Source organism: Camelus dromedarius, chromosome 18, assembly GCF_036321535.1.
Source record: "Camelus dromedarius isolate mCamDro1 chromosome 18, mCamDro1.pat, whole genome shotgun sequence".
NCBI lineage: Eukaryota > Metazoa > Chordata > Mammalia > Artiodactyla > Camelidae > Camelus > Camelus dromedarius.
This window is the reverse complement of record NC_087453.1, coordinates 24,132,078-24,155,425: the sequence shown is the minus strand read 5'-3', so window position 1 is coordinate 24,155,425 and position 23,348 is coordinate 24,132,078. Positions and strand designations below refer to the sequence as shown.

The following is a 23,348-nucleotide window of genomic DNA, read 5'->3' as shown; positions in this document are numbered from 1 at the left end:
GGTTTAGAACATACTGACTCCTGAAAGTATAAATTCAACCAGTGACTGCAGAAGGCAAGAGTAGTCTATCCGCCATTAATGTTCAGCTTATTTTAAGAATCACTCAGTACATTCTTAAGAATGAAAAATGTGGTTAATTCAGTAATCTGGTTAAGTATACTCTATAATCTGGTGATTATTTGAGCATAGTCTAAATTAGCAATCTTTATTTACTTTTTCCCCCAAACAGCCCACTGTTGCAGGACCATTTATTGACTACTCCGTTCTTTTCTGATTTTTAAATGCTATTTTTATCACATTCTAAATTCCCATACAGTCCAGGTCTGTTTCTGAACTTACTGTTCTGCCCTAAATACTTGTTTTGTCTATTCTAATGCCAAACTGTCTTAAATATCTTTAACTTTCTGATATACTTTACTATCTGGAGGGTCCAGTGTCACATACCCTCCCCACTTCTACTGCCCTCCAATTACCATTCTTTTTCAAAGTTTTTCAAAATTTTCTCAACTACCGAATTTACTCTTCCAAGTGAACTGTATATGCAATGTGTCAAGCTCTCGAAAAGGTTCATCCTATTGGGCTTACAAACAATTTGCATTAAAGCTGTAGAATAATTTGAGGAGCACTAATGTCTATGCAATATCTTTATAAGTAAGTCTCACATTCAGGAACACAGCATAAATATTGAATTTATTTATATCTTTTAAAAATCCTTCAGTAAAGCTTTATAGTTTTCTTCATATTAGTTTTGCATATTTCTTAAGTTAAGTTGTGCTCTCTCCTATCACCGTATCATTTTTTTTAATTTAAAATTCTGCTAGTGTAGCATTTAACATAATTTATAAAGAATTAAGTTTTGTGAGAATAGGTCATTCTCACTTCTTCACCGTTCTCCATCCACACTCTTCCAAAACAGGAAGCTGTCCAGGGAAGAAGAGGATGTGTCTCATTCACGTTTGAAATCCTAGCACTTACCTAGCATGCAGCAATCAAACAATCAATGACTGGTTCTCAAATTGACAAGTATCTTGCTAAGTTATGTAAACCCAATACTAAATCTTTAAAAGAGACAAGAAAACAGATGGTTTATTCATTTGGGATAGGAAAGAGATTCTTAAATCCACCATCACCCTTGTTAACCTAAAAAATAGTACACATGGACTGAAACATTATGCTGTACAGCAGAAATTGACACACTGTAACTGACTATATACTTCAATTAAAAAAAACAACAGTACCTATGTCAAAAAATATCTTCCTTCCTTTAAAGGTCTTTCATAAATGAACTCAGTACAAACCTCTGGATTTATTTTTCAGCCTTTACAACCTCATCAATAACTCTATTTCTTATGTATAAATAGAATAGCCAAAACTTACTGAATGCTCCCTATAAGTTAGGCATGTTACCTAATTTAGCTCATTTACTCCTCACCATAACCTTATGAAAATGGATGTTATTATGCCCCATTTTGCAGAAAGGAAAGTGAGACACAGAAAGGTTAAGTAACTTCACCAAGGTTACACACATAGTAAGTAGCAGAGATGGAAATCTGAACCAAGGCAGTCAGCTTCAGAATCCACAAAATATTCTAAAGAGCACATTATTTCCTATTTTCATTTCATCAGTGGACAGGCTTTAGTGGGTCAGTTGAAAATCTTCATTGTGCTAAATAAAGCTCAGCATATCTACAGTTCTTAACATTTTACAATTCATAAAGTGAAAAACAAAAAAAAATCCTCAAATTATGCTTAGGAATGTTTTAAAATATTCTTTAAAAGGACTAAACATTAATAATTCTGTATTTTATAGTCCAATTTAAATGAAACATAAAAATCTTTGTTAAATCACTGCAGTTTTGTTTAGCAACCTGTCTTAACCGAATCACTTAAATGTATTTGATAACATTCCCAACCCCACTCGGGGATGACCTGGAATCATTTGGCACCAACCTTCCCAAAATGAATTATTAAAGACTTCCATGCTTTTAAACGAAAGGATCAGACCAGTGCTGGCAGCTGCCAAGAATGAGTTTACTGCCTGGTTTCCATGACTGCATCAATCTGAGACCAGTGTAAGAGAGAAGATGTATCCCTGGAAACCAACTCTTTGCTTTGTTGGAAAAAAAAAAGAGAGAAAGCTTCAGAATAATTTAACTTGAGTTTAATGTGTTCATTGCACGTGATAATCAATGGCAAAAGTCCTGTCCCAATCAAACTTATGAGAAAGTTATATGGTGCCTAGTGGAATACCCCCAAATTGGTTTTACAGAGATTATCTTATGATCTATAAACAATTATTTTTGATTTCAGTCTTTAAAAGAATATTACAATAGAAGCTGTACCAGCAAAAACTTCATGAATAATATCTAATTGGGAACAAAGTTTGGTAACTTCTCAACTATACAACTGCCTGATACTATCTGAACTCTCCACGCACATCCTGTATACTCTAGAAATGTCCTTTATTTTAGGTGTTACAAATTGTGAAATTTCAAAATGGAAAGTTCTTCCAAATTCAGGAGCAGATTGAAAATACTTATGAAAATAACTATACTTCATAACATAAGTTACGATTCCATTCATCTCAACTTCATTTCCTATGAAGCACAAATGAGCTTTAATGAAACATATTAGGTACAGCCTCCCAGGTTTTCTTAAACCAGGACCCTACTTCCCAAGAGCTATAAATATACTTCCTGTCATCAACAGCAATGGCTGGAGCAACCCCTCTGTTCAAAAGAACTAAAAATACATTTTTGTACATATCCTCTCTTCTGCTATCCACCCACTATTTCAAGAGGAACTGACAGAGGGAAATGCAGAGCTATGTAAAGTTCAGCTGAGAGTAGCACAAAGATTGTAATTTTCCTTGGAAAAAAAAGGCTACCTTCAATTGAATAATGTCTAGGGAGGTATTAACCAGCTATTACAGGGTCAGAGTAAATTTTAAAAGTTTTAGAGAAGCTATTCCTGGTCACAAGTTATATTCTGCATTTCATTAACTGTCATTTAGTTAAACTATGTTAACAGAAATTCATGCATATTGGAACTGAGCAAAATAAGAACTGTCTTTACTCATTTTAGAACTAGACAGGGGTACTCAGCCAGCACTTTCAGTGGGGCTGGGGTCAGTGAGATGGCCCTCACCGTCAGGAGATTGTTACCCACAAGGGGGCTGGAGCAGAAAAGACAGAAAGCGAGATTCTAAATGTCAGAGAAAGGTGATACAAATTCAGAAAGAGAAGAGACTAGGAAAAAGCCTGTGGTACTGAAAGAGAATTAAAGGTATCAGAGCAAAATCATGGTTTTCAACAATATTTATAGGGAGGGGGATGGGAAGGGAACGACTGGGAGTTCGAAATTTGTAGATACTGACAGGCATATGTAGAATAGATAAACAAGATTATACTCTATAGCACAGGGAAATGTATACAAGATCTTGTGGTAGCTCACAGCGAAAAAAAAAATGTGACAATGAATATATGTATGTTCATGTATAACTGAAAATTGTGCGCTACACTGGAAATTCACATAACATTGTAAACTGACTATAACTCAATTTAAAAAATGTTAAAAAACCCCAATATTTATAGGTAGATATGGATGTCTGTGTATACATATGTATGTATGTATTATGTATAAATATATTTCAAGCCCTCCAACCACAAATCCCAACATGTGTGTTTCACTTCTGCCCAATAGGGGACATTCCCACCACCATAGTGATAAAGGCTCTCATCCATACTTTCCCCTCACTCCTGCCTCCTGACTGACCCTGGTGTTTCTCCCATGTGGCCCTGCATAGCACAGTGCCTCTGGGAACCATGAATAATAAATTTTCTTTAATGGCACTGACCTCTTCATGTCATCAATCAGTCATATCTATAAGTTAAATCCCAGGTACATTTTAAAACAATATCCTATCTCTGACCTCTAATAGAGCTGAAGAGCAATGACACCCCAAAGAACATATCTGGCATTCAGATCTTGTTTCCTAAATGCATCCTCTAATAAGAGGAACCAGAGTTTCTTGATGAAATCGTTGATTCCAGGACTGGGGCAGTGAAACATGCGCATGGAAAATCTCACTATGCCAAAAAGTAAGAAACATGTGTGATCAGACTGATGGGGACATGAGAAAAGTTCACAGGAGCCAGCTTGAAAAGGTTCTCTTGGCCAAATCTGCGACAATTTTGAGCATGAGGATAAGCAATAAATGAATAATAGGTTCCAGGAATTCATGCTGATACATTTAAATTATTTTTTAAAAAGGGGGAAAAAAGGGAGAGAAAGCTTTTCCTTACAGTGAAATGCCAATGATGAAAGCAGAAGGAATGATGAAATTTTTAAAATTTCACCATATGGTAACCACTATAGTAATAACTGACTCAGGCACAAATCATCAATGGATGGTAAAACTAGTAGGTAAAAATTTGGTGAGAAATGAACTATTTATATAGCCTCAAAGTATCATCCCACAAAAGGTATAATATTTACTTATTATCAAGTGCAAAACACTTTTGAACTGACTTCACAGTGTAGAAATCTGTCACACATCTTAACCAAGTGATAAAATTTAGCATAACAGAATGAGACAAATTGACATGTGCCTCCCGATACGATGCAGTGAGAACTCATCTTGTCTGTGGTGTTCCTGCCCAAAATGCATAACCTAAATCTGTTTATAAGGAGACTAAGCAAAATTGACGAACACTCTACAAAGTAAATGGCCTTTTCTTATAAAATGTCAAACTCACTGAAAACAAGAAAAGATTTTAATACCAAATTGAAGGAAACTGAAGAGACATGATAACTAAATGCAAGGCATGGTCCTGGATGGTCTCTGAATTGGAAAGACAAGGGGAAAGGGAAGAGGTTTTTCTGTTTTTGTTTTTGGGGGGAAAGTTGGGTTATTATTGATCTTTTGGGGTTTTGTTTCCTTTTTCTGTAAAGAATATAACTGGGAGATCAGTGAAATCTGAGTGGTTGGTGTCTGTGAATTAGGCAGCAGTATCCTCTTCTATTTTCAGGATACACATACTGATTCAGAGGTTACAGAGCCTTATGTCTGCAACTTATCAAATGATTCAGAAAAACTGTATAGCTAGAAGGATACAATGACAAAGATAAGGCAGTTATGATAAAATGTTAATAATGTAACATTAATAATGTAGAATCTGGGTGAAGAATATACTCGGCCAAAAAGCAAACAAATATTGATTTCCCGAGGACTAAAATCATACAGGCCATATTCTTTAACCACAATGCAATTAAATCTATAAGCTCATATAAAAAAGAAAACCCTCATGGTTGAAAATTAAAAGACACACTTATAAATAATCCATGAATCAAAGAAGAAAAATAACAATGGAAATTAGAAAATAGTCTGAATTGCTGTTGAAAAAAAATCCAACCAAAATATCAGGAACCTGATACCATCAATGTATAAGATAAAAATGATAATACAGTACACATCATGACCAAATTGTGTTTAATTTTAAAACTACTTAATGAAAGGTAGTTGCCAAGAGCTACAGAGAGGGAGAAACAGGGAACTTACTGTTTAAATTTAGAGTACAGAGTTCCAGTTGGAGATGATGAAAGAGTTCTGGAGATAGATAGTGGTGACAAAAGCACAACAATCAGTGCGAATGTACACTGAACTGAACACTTAAAAGTAGTGAAAGTGGTACATTTTGTTGTGTATTTTTTATAATAAAAATTCGATAAAATGAGCTTGAAAGAAAAAAGAATAAAATAGCATTTTCTCATGAAGAGTTGATTAATGTAATTCATCATATTGACAATTTAAAGAAATATATAAATATCAATAGATGCAGAAAAAGTATGGGATGTAATTTAACATCATTCATTAAAAACTCTTTGCAACAAGGAATGGAGGGGAACATCCTCAATTTGATAAATGGTGTCAACAGCCAAGATGTTCTAAGAATCACAGGGTAGAATTCAACAGACTCCTGCCAGATCAGATAACACTGCATAGAATATAAAATCTTGCACCCTTCTTTTAAAGTTCTATCACAATTATTTGAAATGTACAAGACAAAAAAAGAAGTTATCTCCTCTAGGCTGATAAATATTGTTCTGATGTCAAGAACAACTACCTTAATAGAAAAATGATTCTTCTAAGCTACTAACACAAAAAATGACTTAGGATCAACAATTTTAAAGTGAAAATAATCATTCTGAGCTCGATGTTAATATTCAACAATTTTTTTAAACAGCACAGTTCTGTTTTCTAGAATTACCTTTTCCAAAAGAGCTGTCCTCACCAGAGGACTCACCAGAGGACTCACCAGAAAATAATGCTGTTTGAAACTAGGCAGATTAGAAATACTGATACCTTTCTATAGCTAAGATGGATAACAAGGACTGCAACTTTGACATTTTTTTCAGACTAAACTCATTCAAATCATGCTCTCTTCAGTTGCTGAGAGGGTTGGAGCCTGGTCTATCCATTCAGTTGTGGGTTAGAGCAGTTGAACTCTTTGCTGATAATCAACTCAGTTCTGCCTGCAGTTGCTCCATACAGATAGAGATGGAGTCACCATCTACTCAGGGCAGTGCTGTCTTCAGACTCCTTCAAAGGAAGCTGGATTTGCTATCAATCAGCAACTGTAACTCATGATTTCAAAGTTTTTTTTCTAATGCAACAAAATTCAATTATGAGAAATGGTGTATAGAAAACTGCCTCTGATTTGAGCACCCATGGACTCCGCTCAGTATGAGCAAAGCTATTAATAAGATCAAAACAAAATCACTACTGCAGGGTTTCTCATATTTGAGAGATAAAGAGACCCTTTTAAAGTAAAACAAAATTCTTAACACACCTCCAATGCTAATTAAAAATTTTTATTAAAGAATAAATATAACACTGTGCTATCATACAGCTATAAAATCAAAACAAATTCACAAATTAAGTATAAAAATATAAAATAATGAGATTCAAATTAACAATATAAATACATAACAATAGATTTAATGCTGGAATTAAATTCACCACTCAGAACATGGCTATTGCGTTGACTACTACTACAGCTTGTTCTGGGTTTGTTTTTTTTTTTTTAGCTTGGCATGCCTAAACATACATGTCATATATAACACCGGTTCTCCCACCGCTTTCCCTTTTAAACAACTACAAAAAAGCCACCTAGTGTGTTCAGCACTACTTGGCCTTCCACTGACTGGTCCCACAAACGACTTATTTGCAAATAAAGAAGTGGACAACGAATGATCTTAAACACACAAACATGAGCACTGAAGTTGTGTGGTAATTCTTAGTGACAAGGTGAACAGCATGGTCAAGATGTAGTGGGCACAGGAAAAGGTAAGACTAAAAGATTAAGAGGGGCTGGATCACAAAAGCTTGCTCTGAGGAGGAGTCTAGATTTTATCCAGAGGATTTTAAACTGGGAATGCTGTGATTAGATAAAGAAGTCAAAAAGATCACTCTAGGCAGCAACATGATAAATGACCTGGAACGAGGAAATAATAATGGGCAGACAACCAGGGAGTCTGCAGCAGCCATCTAAGTGAGAAGAAACCAGAACTAAGGGACAGAAAAGATGGGGGAGAGCCAGCAAATTTAAGAAACATTAAAGTTAAAACAGACAGGAATACATCACCAACCAGATGAACAACGTCACCCAAGTTTCTGGTTTGGGTTACGGAGCTGGGCCATTCATCAAGACAGAGAACACAAAAATAACACAATTAAAGGGAAGCTGAGGTCAGTTCTGAGCCTGTTACAGGTGCCTGGGAAACAGCCCAATGGAGATGGCCAGTTGGTTACCATCCAGTGCTGAGGACAAATTTTCTCCTAATTAGCAAGGAGCTGGAAGCAGAAAGCATGGGCTTAGGGATGTGCTTTCAGGAAGAATGTGTAGGATAAAACAGAAGGGGGCTAAGGACGGACTCTGGCAAGTCAAAGAGTGGTCAAAGAGAGGCCTAAGGGAACCAAGTGGATAGCGAGGCAGAGAAAGACCAGGAAAGTGTGTCACAAAACCCCAGGGAAGATGGTTCAGGGAGCAAACGTTGTACAGTTTATCACATTTACTCAATTCTTCTCCCTCTCTCATCCCTCTCCCATCCTGTCCACATTTCCCCTCCTTGAAACCAGAAGATAAAAATAACTCTGTGACCAAGTACATAGCTACACTATATCCCAACCACTAGGGAGAAAAGACAAATAGAATCAAAAACATTATAGTATTTCCTACCCTCTAGTGAAAGTTTACTACATGCTAAGAACTGCTGAGCACTTGACACGCACTGTCTAATCCTTAACACGTGCAATGAGAGCGTACTGCTGCTGAACCAATTCACTGGGTGAAGGAACAGTGTCAGAAGGGGCAAGTACTCTGCCCAACTTCGCAAAGCACTGCAGGTGTGGGATATGAACTCTAGTCACTTCCAACTCCCCAAATTAAAATAACTACAAGGCCTGACAGGAATATATGAAAGAAAAACAAAATCCAATCTGATTTGGGGGAGGGGAAGAGGTTAATTTGAAAAAGCCAAAACAAAACATATAGGGGATCACAAAAACAAATGCCAGACATCAATCTCCCCGACTGATGCAGAAAACTCGGGGATCTAACACAGGAAGGCCGCCTGTTAAGCAGAAACGATCCTGGTAACACAGAGCCTTGAGCTCTCTTCTCTCAGTCTTGAACCTCTGACCGATAACTGCACTGTGGTCTATTTTCAGTCCCGTAACCCTGGCTCTCTTAGGTGGAAAAGCTGTCCTCCTTAATTGGGTGACATGGCCATTCCTGAAGAAAAAGATGTTAGTAACCAGATGATGTGTACCAAATTCACGGTTCTTCGGAGTTAAGTTTAGGATACGTGTTTTTTAAATGGTGGTAATTCAGATTCAGCTAATGAAAAGCACTGAAAATCTTAAAAGAACCTGCTTTACTACATTTATAAATTTAATTTCTTAGTAATGCTCAAGTGCTCTGCTTGTTAAGGCAGTAACTGTGACCTGTCAAGGACTGGCTGTGTTTGACAGACTAATGGTATAAATGTATTTTAAATATCTAAAAAAATCACTAACAAAGGGGTATGGAGGAATCTAATCAGTCAAGCTTGAATTAACATTAATTAAAGAGCAAATGAAAGTTACTGTTCTTATTTCCATACAAAAATTACAATGCTCGTAACTACAGTAACAAGACTAACGGAAAATTAGGTTTTTAATTTGCCACTTAAGTAAATCGAATATTAATTTGAAACCCAAGTAATTTTAAGTAGTCCCTTCTGAGCACTAAAGCCCCACTCAGACGTTAAAAAACACACACAACCAAAGTGCTCTGTTAACCACTACTTGCTCTACAACAGCCTTCTACAAAGTAGTACCTTTGAAAACTGAGTGCAAGTGAAAAAGTAGGAAATATTAGTAGAAATGTCAACCTTAAGTAACTCTCATATTGTATGGGTATGTACCGTTTCTGAAAGGTTTCACAAGTACTGTTCAGAGTATCTGGGGATGCTGCTGAAAGGGTAAGCTGGAAGATGAGGGAGAGAGAATTACCTCCTACTGTACATTTTTAGTACTAATATTTGAATATTTTATCACATACACGTATCAGTCATTCAAATGCATACATGCTTTTAAATGAAGCAAAAAATTTAAATGCACACTGACTAAAAAACATAAAGCCATGCCTTTTCCATTAAAAAAAAAAATTCTTCTTCAAATTTACCTCCTCCTCCCCACCACAGCCAGCCACTACCGAGAATCACTGCCTTAGAGGTTTACAACTGCTACCAACAGCACTACTGCTTTCAGGGCACAAACTACAGAAGAGAAAGGATCTTCTATGACTTCTACCTAGCACCAAGATCCTGGGCCAGGCTAACACCTCAAAATGGAGAAACAGAGAAACACCCGTTGAAAGTCACCGTAAATTCTGCCCCTATTTACAAAGTGAGCAAGTCCAGGTGGGAAGCAAGGAGCACTGGAGAGCAGTCTCACACAGAGAGAGGCAGAAGCTCTAATTCAGCGACTGGCCTCACTCCCTGAAAGGTGGGTAAAGCATTCAAACCACTGGAGACATGGAAAGGGGCACCAGGAGAACAGAAGCATCCCTGTGGAAGCTCTCCCACGCACACCCCTACATTTCCTTTTAGAAGATCAGTGGAAGTCCTGGAACCATTCCACATACTGATGCACTCTTGACACATCAATGGAGGACATTCCCTTTATTAATTAGTATTAATGCATTTACAATGTTTTATTAAGCCACCTGTCAACCAATATTTGAAAACTAATTGCTGGTTAACCTATTTGTCAATCAAGATTTGAAAACTACTGAACAATTTATAGCAGTCGGGTTTTAACTTCTTCCTACACACAAAAGCTCAGTTCACTAACAATCATCACTTCCAAAAAGCCAGAACTCTGGAACCCTACTAATGCTTCTACTGCTTAATCATAATTATCCACATATCCTCATCCCCATCACCACTCCCCCATCCCAAAATCTGTCCAGAACACCATCATCCCTGGCCAAATCTGCTCTAACAATCACCAAATTAGTCTCTATGCTCTGTCCAATTCATTCTCCACAATAATGACAATGAAACCTTTTCACTGCATACCCAGCCAATCATTCAATGTGCACATCCCCAACATATGTTCACCAATGAGTATGACAAAGGTACTAATACATATGAACACTACAAAACACTCATTCATTTTCAAATGTAATAAAATAATGATTTGCAATATGGGCTTTATATGCATAAGTATAAAAACCATCATTGCTATCACTAAGATATTAATATTAAATTAAAAAGATTTAGTGTGATCTATCTGATCAAATATTTCTCACAATGCTTGAAAAATCTCATTTTAATACTTATGACAAAGCAATCTGAAAGTCTGATTTCAAGTCAATGCTTGGTTTTAATGGCTGTCATAGTCAAAAAGAAACATGGGTCCAAAAGGAAGAAGCGCTATGGTTGTGTTTACTAAATTATGATATTTATTTTTCCAACCCTATCCAATTATACAAACATCTCCCTTTAAATCTAGCTACCAAATGTCTATCTTCCCCGGAAAGAGAAATTATTCTTGAAAACTATTCAGAAGATGTTACTTTTTTATTTCCAACAAACTGACTTGAAACCCAGTAAAACTGAGAGCAGGAGCAAACTCTATAATAAACCCCAATATGTCTATTATCCAGCTTCAATAATTATCAATATACAGTAAATAATCTATTACCCACCAGACACAGTGAATTATTTTAGAGCAAATTTCAGACATTGTATCATTTCATCCATAAATACTTCAGTACTTATCTCTAAAAGAAAGGAGTCTTTCCTTTTAATATAACTATAATACTATTATCATATCTTTAAAAAAAATAATTGTTTAAAAATCACCTAATATATTCGGTGGTATTCAAATTACTCCCAATGGTCTCATAAATCTTTTTACAGTTGGTTTGCATGAAACAGGATCTAAACAAAGTCTACACATTACATTTAATGTCTCAAATCTTTTCTAATCCATAATAGTTTCTCCACTTTTTTTATTTCCTGCCATTTATTTGAAGTAACTAGGTTAATTTGTCCTACAGGATTTCTCACATTCTGAATTTTCTAACTACATTTTGTAAGCTGACTGATAGATCTAGAAGCTTAATCAGTCAGGCTTGATTTGATTTTGGTGTGGTAAGATTATTTAATGAATGTTGTTATATTTTTCCTATCAGACCACATCATAGGAACATAAAATTTGGTTGTAGTCATTTTAGAGATGTTATGACTGATCAGAAGATCTTCAGTTTGATCCTTCTATTATGAAGTTCCCTAATAGTTTTAATAGTAACTGATGATCAATGCCTAGGTCCTTTGTTTCATCAGATTATCTGCAATTGTCTGTAGAAATACATTTGCAGATTTTTATCAGGTAAGAAGTTTATGTTTCTAAGTTTTTCAAGTGTAAAAATGTAAGAGTTTTTTATAGGTGCAACAAAATCACAATGATATCATGAGTCACTGGGGAAATGCAAATCAAAACCACAATGAGCTATCACTTCACACCACTAAGACAGTTATAGTCAAAAAGACAGAACATAACAAATGTTGGTGAGGATATGGAGAAACTGGAACTCTTGAGCATTGCTGCTAGGAATGTAAAATGGCACAGTTTGGCAATTCCTCTAAAATTAAGCAGTTACCACCAGTTAGCCCAGCAATTCCACTCCTGATATATAACCATGAGAAATGAAAACGTATGTCCACACAAGTACTTGTACATCAATGTTCAGTGCAGTATTATTCATAACAGCCGAAAAGTGGAAACAACCCAAATATTCACTGATAAATGGATAAACAAAATATGGTATATCTATACAATGGATATTACTCCGCTCTAAAAAGGAATGAAGTACTCATGCATGCTACAACATGGATGAACCCCCAAAACATGCCAAGTAAAAGAAGCCAGTCACAAAAGCTACATTTTATATGATTCCATTTACATGAAATGTCCAGAATTGGCAAATCCAGAGACAGAAAGATAGTTGCAAAGGTAAGAGGGAGGGCAGAATGGAGAGTGAAGGTAACAGATGCAGGGTTTCTCCTTGGCGTGATGAAAATGTTCTGAAATTAGATAATGGTGATGGCTGCACAACTCCACAAATATACCAAAAACCACTGAACTGTATGCATCAAAGGGGTGAATTTTACGGTATGTAAAATATAGTTCAATAAAGCTTATTTTATTAATTATAGGAAAAATGCTATTCCATAGCACGTTTCTTTCTAAGAAAAAAGCAGTTACCTTCTCACTCATTGTTAAAGTAACATCTTTACTTGAAGATGCAGATTAAGGATATTAATTTCTCAAACAATATATACTAGATAGCCATTTATCACAGAAAAATTAGGCTTTTTCTTTTGGCAAAAGAAAAATATATAACATCAACAACTCCACCACAAGATAACCAATAAATGATAATCGGCCTCTATAGTTCACGAAAAGGCAACGAATGAATTTGATTTTTTAATTCAGTCAAAGTGGCTATTCTACCAGTAGTTTACATTTAGACAATTATTCCATGCAGCAGTGTTATGAAGGCAGTCATTTACTATTAAGAATGCCTTCTCCAGTACAACTTTACTCCAGAAGCTCACAAAAGAAGTGACTTTTCTTGGATTTTAAATTATTAAAAGAGAATCTAGCAAATACTAAGGCATGCCAGAAGAGTCTACACTTTTATAACCATATAGCAAGCCATCCACGCTGGAAAGTCTGTTCTAATACTGTTTGTTCAAGTTGTCAGCAACATTTTCTATACATCTTATAAGAGTATTTGCTGACAAAGGTATGCATTTTAACATATTATTTTCCATATACTACATCGGTCTTTTTTTCGGGGGGGGGCAGTGTGGACAGGAAAACCTGTCAATAGTATGTGCCTTTTTATCTTTTATAAGAACAAGAAACCTCAAAATATATACTTTAATCATTATGTTAGTAAAATTATGTAAAGCCTCTGACTGAATAGCCTATGACTTTAAACATCATTGGGAAGGGGGAGGGAATAGCTCAGTAATAGTGTGTGCTTAGCAAGCACAAGGTCCTAGGTTCAATACCCAATGAAAGAAAGAAAGAAAGAAAGAAAGAAAGAAAGAAAGAAAGAAAGAAAGAAAGAAAGAAAGCAAGCAAGCAAGCAAGCAAGCAAGCAAGCAAACAGGCAAGCAAACAGGCAAGCAGGCAGGCAGGCAAGCAGGCAGGCAGGCAAGCAAGCAGGCAGGCACGAACCCTAGTTGCCACTGCCCCCCTCCCAAATCATTGGTGGAAAAAAAAATGCAGAGATTCTCTTTACACTTAGTTTTCAAATGTCTTGGTACTACTGATAGCCTCATATTTCATTATTTAATATCTCAGGTTCTACATACACTTAAAGCAAGATTTCTATTAATGACAGGATGTAAATCCCTGTTTCAAACACGCTTCCTGATACTTTCCAGTGTAGTAAGAGCTGACTGACTTAATCTGATTTAATAGCTCACCAAGAGTTCATAACAGGAGCTGACAAGAGTCAGCTCTGACATTTTGTTTGTTTTCTTGTGCTTGCATTTTTAATATTTTCTTCAGTCACTGGCTTTTTGGCAGGAATCATTTTAAGCTGCTTGTCCATTTTGTGGAGGTTAGTCTAATGAAAACTGGGTAATATAAACTGTTATCAACATGTTGCAATACACTGAAAGCAAATGTATGAATGCAGCTCTGCTTGCTCACTGCTTGCTCACCTTCTCTTATTCCTGGACACCCAAAGTTCTAGTGTTAACATGCTAACACTGTTTGACCTACAGACTCAAGAAGATGCCAGTGACAGTCCCTAAATGTAACATTTTATCGTTTTTAAGATAAAAAGTAATAAAGTTCTAAGATTTGTTTCCAGCATCCCAATATCTTATCTAGTCACTTTGAAAACTACGCTGACCTCCCCGCTCCAAAAAAAAAAAAAGATAACTACTGCTCTGAATGGCAGCCACAGTGAACTTTCCACAAATGCAAATCAGATCAGCTTACTCCTCCCTAAAATCCTTCAATGGCTTAGCTCTGCCTTCAGGAGCATCTTCTTCATCAGGGAGTTGGTTAGTAATTGCAGAATTCCAAGTCTCACCTCAGACCTACTAAATCAGGACTTGGCATTTTAACAAGATCCTCAGATGGTTCATGTGAACATTTAAGTTACAGAAGCACTGCCCTAAGGTACCAAACCCCTTCCAGCTCAGGGTCTTTCTGTTATTTATACTGCAAATGTTGTTTAACTGTTGAACTTCTCTGGCACTCCCAAGACATCCTATTCCTTCCCTTTGATCACACCTATGATTACCATAAGGTGATTAATACCTACTGCATAAGGACAGATATCGCATCCATGTTACTCTGGGGTATCTCTAACTCCTGGCAGAACGGTGTTTTCCACTGAACAGCACCCAGTCTTAGATTTCATACCAATATGATCTAATGCTAAATTTCCACAATATTTCTGTCCTATCAACCATGTCTTCTTTAAAAACAAGCTGGCTTTAACTACATAACTCTTGGATATGATACATATCACAGCATTGTACTTACTCAAAAATCTAAATGAGCTACTAGTCTCTTTCTCTAAAGAAATGTAAATTAAACCTAATTCAAAGTACCATTACATTTTTTTTATTGAAGCAGTCAGTTTACAATGTTGTGTCAATTTCTGCTGTACAGCATGTTTCAGTTATATACATACATATATTCCTTTTCATATTCTTTTTCATTATGGGTTACAAGATACGAAATATAGTTCCCTGTGCTATACAGCAGAAACTTGTTTATCTATTTTAAATATCTGCAAATCTTTTATCTCCCCATGTATCCCTTTCCACCCCTCCCCCCCACCAGTAACCATAAGTTTGTTTTCTATGTCTATGAGTCTGTTTCTGTTTTGTAAATAGGTTCATTTGTGTCTTTTTCCTTTTTTAGATTCCACATATAAGTGATATCATATGGTATTATTCTTTCTCTTTCTGGCTTACTTCACTAAGAACGACCATCTCCAGGACCACCCATGTTGCTGCAAATGGCATTATCTTATTCCTTTTTGTGGCTGAGTAGTATTCCACTGTATAAATATACCACAACTTCTTTATCCAGTCATCTGTCAATGGACATCTAGGTTGTCTCCAAGTCTTGGCTATTGTAAATAGTGCTGCTATGAATACTGGGGTGCATGTATCTTTTCGAATTAGAGTTCCCTCCGGATATATGCCCAGGAGTGGGATTGCTGGATCATATATTACCATATGATCTATTTTTAGTTTTTTGAGGAGTCTCCATACTGTTTTCCATAATGGCACTAAACTACATTCCCACCAACAGTGTAGGAGGGTTCCTTTTTCTCCACACCCTCTCCAGCATTTATCATTTGTGGACTCTTGAATGACAGCCATTCTGACTGGTATGAGGTGATAGCTCATTGTAGTTTTGATTTGCATTTCTCTGATAATTAGTGATATTGAGCACTTTTTCATATGTCTATTGTTCATTTGTTTGTCTTCATTGAAGAATTGTTTGTTTAGGTCTTCTGCTCGTTTTTGGATTGGGTTTTTGGTTTTTTATTATTAAGTTGTATGAGATGTTTGTATACTCTGGAAATTAAGCTCTGTTGGTTCCATCATTTGCAAATATTTTCTTTTTGTCTTTTTGTTCTCTTTATGTTTCCCTTGCTGTGCAAAAGTTCATAAGTTTAATTAGGTCTCACCTGTTCATTTCTGCTTTTATTTCTATTGCCTGGGTAGACAGCATTAGGAGAGAACATTGCTAAGATTTATGTCAGAGAATGTTTTGCCTATGTTTTCTTCTAGGAGGTTTATAGTGTCTTGTCTTATATTTAAGTCTCTAAGCCATTCTGAGTTTATTTTTGTGTATGATGTGAGGGAGTGTTCTAATTTCATTGGTTTACATGCAGCTGTCCAGTTTTCCCAATACCACTTGCTGAAAAGACTTTTTCTCCATTGTATATTCTTGTCTCCTTTGTTGAAGATTAATTAACTGTAAGTGTCTGGGTTCTCTATTCTGTTCTACTGATCCATATGTCTGTTTTGTGCCAATTCCACGCTGTTTTGTCTTCTGTATCTCTGTAGTATTGTTTGAAGTCTAGGAGGGTTATTCCTCCAGCCTTTTTCTTTTTCTTCAGTATTGCTTTGGCAATTCTGGGTCTTTTGTGATTCCATATACATTTTAGGATTACTTATTCTAGTTCTGTGGAAAATGTCCTGGGTAATATGATAGGGATCACAGTAAATATGTAGATTGCTTTGGGTAGTATGGCCATTTTAACAATATTAATTCTTCCAATGCAAGAGCATGGGATACCTTTCCAGTTCTTTAAATCATCTTTAATTTCCTTAATCACTATTATATTTCTTTTAAATCAATAAAATAAAATATTAGGTTTGTTTCTAACAGCACTAGCTGTATTGTCAGGAAATAGGGCCACATAAATTGCTGATGGTGTTGTAAACTAGTTCAACCCTTCTAGATAGCAATTCGGCACTGAAGCCATATCCTGACTCATTGAACCCACTTAAGGGGTAAGAGTCCAAGAAAATAATCCAAAGGAATTATTTAAACAAGGGTGCTCATAAGTACCATTTATAATATTAAAAAGGAGGGGAAAACGGAAAATTTTTAAAAGATTGCATGGGCGGGAGGATATAGCTCAGTGGAAGAGGGTATGCTTAGCATGCATGAGCTCATGGGTTCAATCCCCAATACCTCTGCTAAATAATAAGCAAACTTAATTACCCCCCGAAAAACAAACAAAACACAAACATACAAAAGACTGTACAAACTTTGGTTATCAATGCACAGAACACTATTATCTGATCTAAAATAATAAACAAAATGAGCAAACATAAACTATTTGATGTTATTTAAGAATACAAAAGTCATATTCTGTATGTACCTGCTAAGTACATATAAAAGGTTATAACTTTAAAAAAAATGCCTATACACTGACACAAATGGATATGAATTTAGAGTAAAGTAAATGCAATTTCACATTTAATGGATTCTCCTTTCTACAGAGAATATATTAAGACAAATTTTAATGCTGGGTTATTTGTGGGTTTGCTGCTCAATTGTATGAAATTAGTTATATACTACTGTTATTTTTGTTGTACTCAGACTCACTTAAAAATTCATTCAGGCTTGGCATTAAGGAACATTTATTAGTTATTGCATTAGAAATAAAAAGACAAGATTCTATATTTGGCCAGATTCTTGCTTATAATTCATGTTTCATCTACAACTCATTTTTTCCACATGAAGGTGGAGAAAAATAATGCAACAATTTTACAAATCAACTTTGAGCACATCCAATGAAAGGTGCTGGGCAAATACAAACAACAGAGCTACTTAAAAATACAACCACTGCCCGCACATACTGTCTAGCACATGTCATTTTATCCTTCTGAGCCTCAATATCTCCCTTTGTAAATTGAAAGAAAAACGCTAGAATCACATCGGGGGAGGAGGTTAGGTGAGGGAAAAGGAGGCATATATCTGAAAAAGCATCCCAGGCCATCCTGACGCATACTCCAATGAAGAGTTGTTGAGTTCCATCCACATTTTTGGAGAGAGGATAAATTAGTACAACTTCCTCCACGGAGTGCTAATTTGGCCACATGTCTGCAAACTTAAAATGCACACATATCCTTTAATCCAGCAATTCCACTTTGAGAAATACACTATTGAGATAATTTTACACATGAGCTCATAACAAAGTACGTAGAATGATATTCATTGCAATGCTACAAAAGAAAAATCTGCAAACAACTTAAATGTTGCTTAATCTAAAAACTAGCTACAAATTACGGGGAAGCCATACAATGAAGTAAAAGAACATCAGTAAAAAAAGTGACAGCTCTATATGTACTAACATGTGATGATTTCCTAAATATGTTAAGTAAAAAAGAGCAAGGTGTGACTGGTATGTACCATGGGGTAGGAGTATGGATAGGTAGAAACACATTTATAAAGGAATAGTGTCTATGTAAGGCCACAGAAACTGGAAATTTCAACCATCTATGGGGAGGTCAGGGTAGAAGGGAGACATTTCTCTATGTACACACTTTGGTACTGGTAGAATTTTTTCTCACACATATCTTTTCCCAAAACTCAGCAGTATCTCCTTAGGCCTTGCTCTGGGCCTCAGGGGCTGCAATTCTGCCTCTGTGAGGTCTGGTCATTGCCTCCTAAATTGGAGGGCATCAGCTTCTGGCCCCACACTGCCCCCAAATGACCTTTCCAAAGCCTAGTCTGCCCAAGTCCCTGAACCCCCTCTAAAATCCTTCTTTAAAATCTCCACTGCCTAAATTCAGCACACACAGGCCTTCAAGATGGCCTAATCTTATCTCCTTTCTCCTTTCCTTCTTCCCTCTACCCAATCCATCTGTGTTTAACCTCTCCCTGCTCCCCAAGCACAATGAGTTCCTTCCACCTCCAAATCTGCCTATGCTGCTCCCTCTCTCCTGTATCCTGTCCACCACACATAAACTCCTATCCATCCTTCATGACCCAAAGGCCCCCTCCTACCCAGGAAAGGAATGCTGTCTATCCAGCCAGGCAGACACTCTGGAACTTGACTACCAAGATTCAAATCCTACCTATTCCTTCATCTGCACACTGTATGGACTCAGTTTCCACCCTTGCCTAGTAGGAATAAGCCCCTACACGACAGTAGAAAGGATTAAACTATTCATTCATTACCTAGCGTGACACAAGGCATAAAATAGCTACTATTATTATACACGCTCATAGCCCCTGTGAATAAGTATTTGTATCCATCTGTCCTGCATTAAACTGTGAGCCCCTCAAAGGAAAAGATGTGACTTTCTCAGTTTTATTTTGTATCTCCAAAACTCTGCCGGGCAAATAGAACTACATGAATGCACTTAAATCAGAGGACTGGCTTTTCTGGTTCTCAATTTTACCTAGATGGTAAACAAGTGTCTAAAAGGTACCCAGTAAACAGTCTCCTGGATCCCCCACCGTGCCTCCGAGTACACATATTACAGGCCACTTAAGGCAGGCCAAGGTGAAAAAGAGACATGGGGCTTTCAGCCTTTTAGAGACAGTCAAGCAGACTGAAGACCCGTGGGATATAACAGTTCCTGCCTGCTGATCACTTATGGGGGCTGGATGGCGAGGTGGGGAACATGGGGAGATGGGGAGGAATCAAGATACTAAAAGCCCTAAGTGTGCATTCTAAGCAGGAAACACTCCGGAAAGATTCTCTCAGGAAGTAGGTACCTGGAAGTAAACAGAACAGAGGCATAAAGAGGAAGAGATGGGACAGGACCTATAAGACAATTGGGAGGAAGAAATCTCTCAACATGAGAGATGGACAGTTAAATAAGACAGCTCCTGCCCTCATCAAGCTTCTCAAACGAGAAGAGCTTTAAAGGAAGAGGTGGAGATTGCCAGGTAAAGGTGGGGAGGAAAGAGGCTCACACAAGCAAAACCATCCAAACATGTAAACAGGCCATCAAGCTACTCTGAAAGGCCAGAGACAGGGATGAAGGGAAGGAGAATTGAAGGATTAAGCTAAAAGTAAGAGTAAGTCGAGGCAAGACTGTCAAGGGCCTTGTATGACCTGATAAGGCATTTTGGGCTTCATCCATCCCATGGGAAAAGGAAGGCAAAGGAGTTTTAAGTAAACAAGTGACAGCATCAGATCTGTGCTTTTTAAAGGAGTGGCCAGGCTGGAAGATGTTCGCCCATTTTCCACCGCCAGTCCTCTCCTCGCCCACCATCTTCTGTTCTAGAGCTGCCTTAACAGCAAACAGGTGGAAAGCAAAGAGAGCTCTTGTGAGAAATGTGACTGGTTCAAGAGCAGGAATCCCTACCCTAGGCACAGGCTTCTGAAGGCATTCACCTTGCCTAGAGAGGTTTTGAACGTTCCTCCTTTCCTGTCTTACAAACATCATTCACTGATCTCAAAAAACAAACAAAAACCCTCAACATTGGGCTCAAATCTGCTACTATTATTTTCATCTTCAGGAAATACAATTAGGAAATAATTTTTCCAAAAACGATATTTTCTGTGTTATTTACCAAAGTAAAAAGGGAGGGGATCTGCATTCCCAATTGGTTCATTTTGAATTCTGGGCAGCTCCGAGTCCCGATTTCCCTTCTTAAGCGGCCTCAACTGCTGGGAGTGGACGGAAAAGAGAGGGGCCTGGGAGAGGGGCCAGGGGGGGCTTCAAGGTAAAAGTTGGTCACTGCAAGAGCAAATTTTCTCATGCCAGTTTTCCTCTTTCTTCCCATTAAACGGACCTGAGCAAACTGTGTTCTCACTGTCCAAGTTTCTTCTTTCAGAATGAACTATGGCAGCGCCCCGGCCTGGGCCCAGGAGGATGGACGCAAAGTTCCCGGGCAGTGGAGAGGGGTCGGCGCCCCGGGGCGCGTTTCCGGGGATCCCCCCCCCCCCCACCTACGGACAGCACGAGGATGTGGGATCCCTGGAGAAGCCGGATGGATTCTGCCCGGAAAAGAGGGATTTGTGCTCGGGCCGGGGACCCCTCCCAGCCGCGCCCGACGGCCGCCCGCACCCCCAGAGCCCGCAGGGGCGGCGGCGGCCGCGAACACTCACCGAGTCCGGCGCTGGGCGGGACCGCTGGGGACGCGGACGGCGGCTCCGCCTCGGTGCCGCGGCGGCGTCTCGGCCCGCCACACACCCTCAGGGCCGCCGCCCGGCCCGCGGCTCAGAGCCCCGCGGCGGCGGCGGCGGCCTCGCCTCCATGGCAAGGGGTAGCAGCTGAGGGGCAACTGCGCGGGCGGCGGTGATGGCGGCGTCAGCCCAGGGTCCGAGCGGGATCGCGCGCGCGCGCCTCAGTCAGCGCCGCACTCGCCGCAGCCTCGCTCCAGACCCGGCCTTGGCTGTAAGGCGCCTCTTCATTGGCGGTTCAGAGACGAGCACTGGTTGGCCCACACCGGACGGGCGTCTCCCGGCCCTTGCGGGCCCCGCCCTTGCGAGCCTCCGAGTGCTCGCTCGCCGCCCGCCCATCCTGGGCGCAGAACCGCGTAGCGAGGCGTCAAGGTCTCACCCGTGGCCCGGGAGATGTGCGCCCCACCGCGGCCCAATCCTCTGGGAAGCCGGACTCCAGGGACACTGGCCGTCCATGGACCAAGGCCTTCCGCCTCTCGATAGTCCCAGCCCCCTGGACGTGTGCCTTCTTCCCAGTTTACAGATGCGAAAACTGAGGCCAAACGCAAATTACACCAATGAGGCCAAGGCAGCCTGGAACTCAGAAGTCTTCTTTCCATTCCAATCTCCAGACGTGTTCCATTCAAATTTTGTTTCCTTCCTTTTCTAATTGCTGCAAGATATTTAAGGAACGGAGGCTCTCATTGGGGAGGGAGACGTATCTATAAAGCCCCTGGAAGAGGCCTAGTACCGTGGCTGTCGTTTTACATCATCTCAACCCACGCCATCCCCACCGAGCCGCAGGGAAATCTCCCCAGCTTTCCAGATGCGCGTACCGGGGCCTGGCTCGCACCGAGGCGGGTAGAAACACCACACGCGCTGCTCTGCAGTGGGGGTGTCGTTTGCGATAGGCCTAGCGAGAGAGGAGGTTCAAAGTGCAGAGAGGACAGGGAGATGTATGCGTCTCCCTCTGGGGTAGGGAACTGGGTAGAAGGCGCGGACCTCCTTCCCAGCGCTCCCTGCCGCACGTGGGCGCCTCAAAGTGGTCCGTATGTTGGGCGGCAGCAGGTTCCCAGGCTGCAGGACTTGGGGATGCACGGCTGAAGGCCTATGAATTAGTCGTGGTCGGTGGCGGTTGAGACACTCCCCTGGTTTAGTCCCCAAGCGGGAACCGCACAGGGATTGTGGCTGCGAGTCTGTGGGCTGGAGACATTGCACAGCAGTGCTCAAGCGGAGCTTGCTGGGGTACCCTTCATCCCTGATCTGGAGCCCGCGCTGCCTGGGGTGGGCGGAGCCTCTCTTCCAGGCCCGCAGCCCCTGAGCCACCCTCTCCCACCCGTCGCCGGGCAGAGTCCCAGGTTCGGCCCGCCCTAAGGGGAAGGGCCTGTGACTGGTGGCAATTATTCGCGGCAGGGATGGTGCGTCGGAGACATTTCAGAGCAGGAGAAGCCCATGTCAGCTGTCACTCACCGCCATTGACGTTCCCACCACCTCCAGTCCCCACCACCACCTCGAGTTGGGGCGCCAATTTAGGACTCTCTATACCCTGCTCCCCTCGGTGTTTGTGGAATAAGTATGTGTTGACCAGAGCCACGGCCAGGGAATACGGGGTACAGTGGGCCTCCTTCAAGCCATCTCCTCCCTTACGGGGAAGTCCTCCTTGAGTAGCAGTTGTATCTCCCGCTGCCTCTCAGCAAGGCTGACCCAGAAGTGTTGTGAAATGGCTGAGTCCAAGACGCCTCAGCCTGACAGACCCCTGGTCTCTTGTTGGAACCCAGGGGCACCAAGAAGGGCAGGTCCTTCTGCACACCAACCAGTTACCCAGGAAGCCCCAACACTATCCGCACACCGAAAGGAAAAGTGAAAAAGTCCGAACTTAACTGTTCGGAAATCCTGAAAAATAATGATTGCGAGTACAGGAGGTACCTGGGTAACCAGGATAGGAGCACCCAGAACCAAACTCCACTAGGCTTGCTTTACCTACATTTAACCTACACTACTATTCCTTAATATGTTTCTTTTGGTTAATTTTTTTTTAATTTATAGTTTTACTTAACACTACCATAAAAGGGTTTGACGTGCTACTTATATTTCCTAATCTACATT

General features: G+C 39.5%; 1 protein-coding gene across 2 annotated transcripts in view; it reads right to left on the bottom strand.

Annotated features, from left to right (window-relative positions):
- The window catches only part of PTPRA (protein tyrosine phosphatase receptor type A), a 115,869-nt gene extending 94,390 nt beyond the window's left edge, over window positions 1-21,479 (bottom strand). Inside the window, exon 1 of one of the 2 annotated variants that reach the window (XM_031434094.2) lies at window positions 21,189-21,479. The gene's annotated coding sequence lies outside the window, so the exon portion shown is untranslated. The remainder of the gene's footprint in view (window positions 1-21,188) is intronic. The other variant, XM_031434092.2, reaches the window with a different exon arrangement.
- Window positions 21,480-23,348: the final 1,869 nt, after the last annotated feature.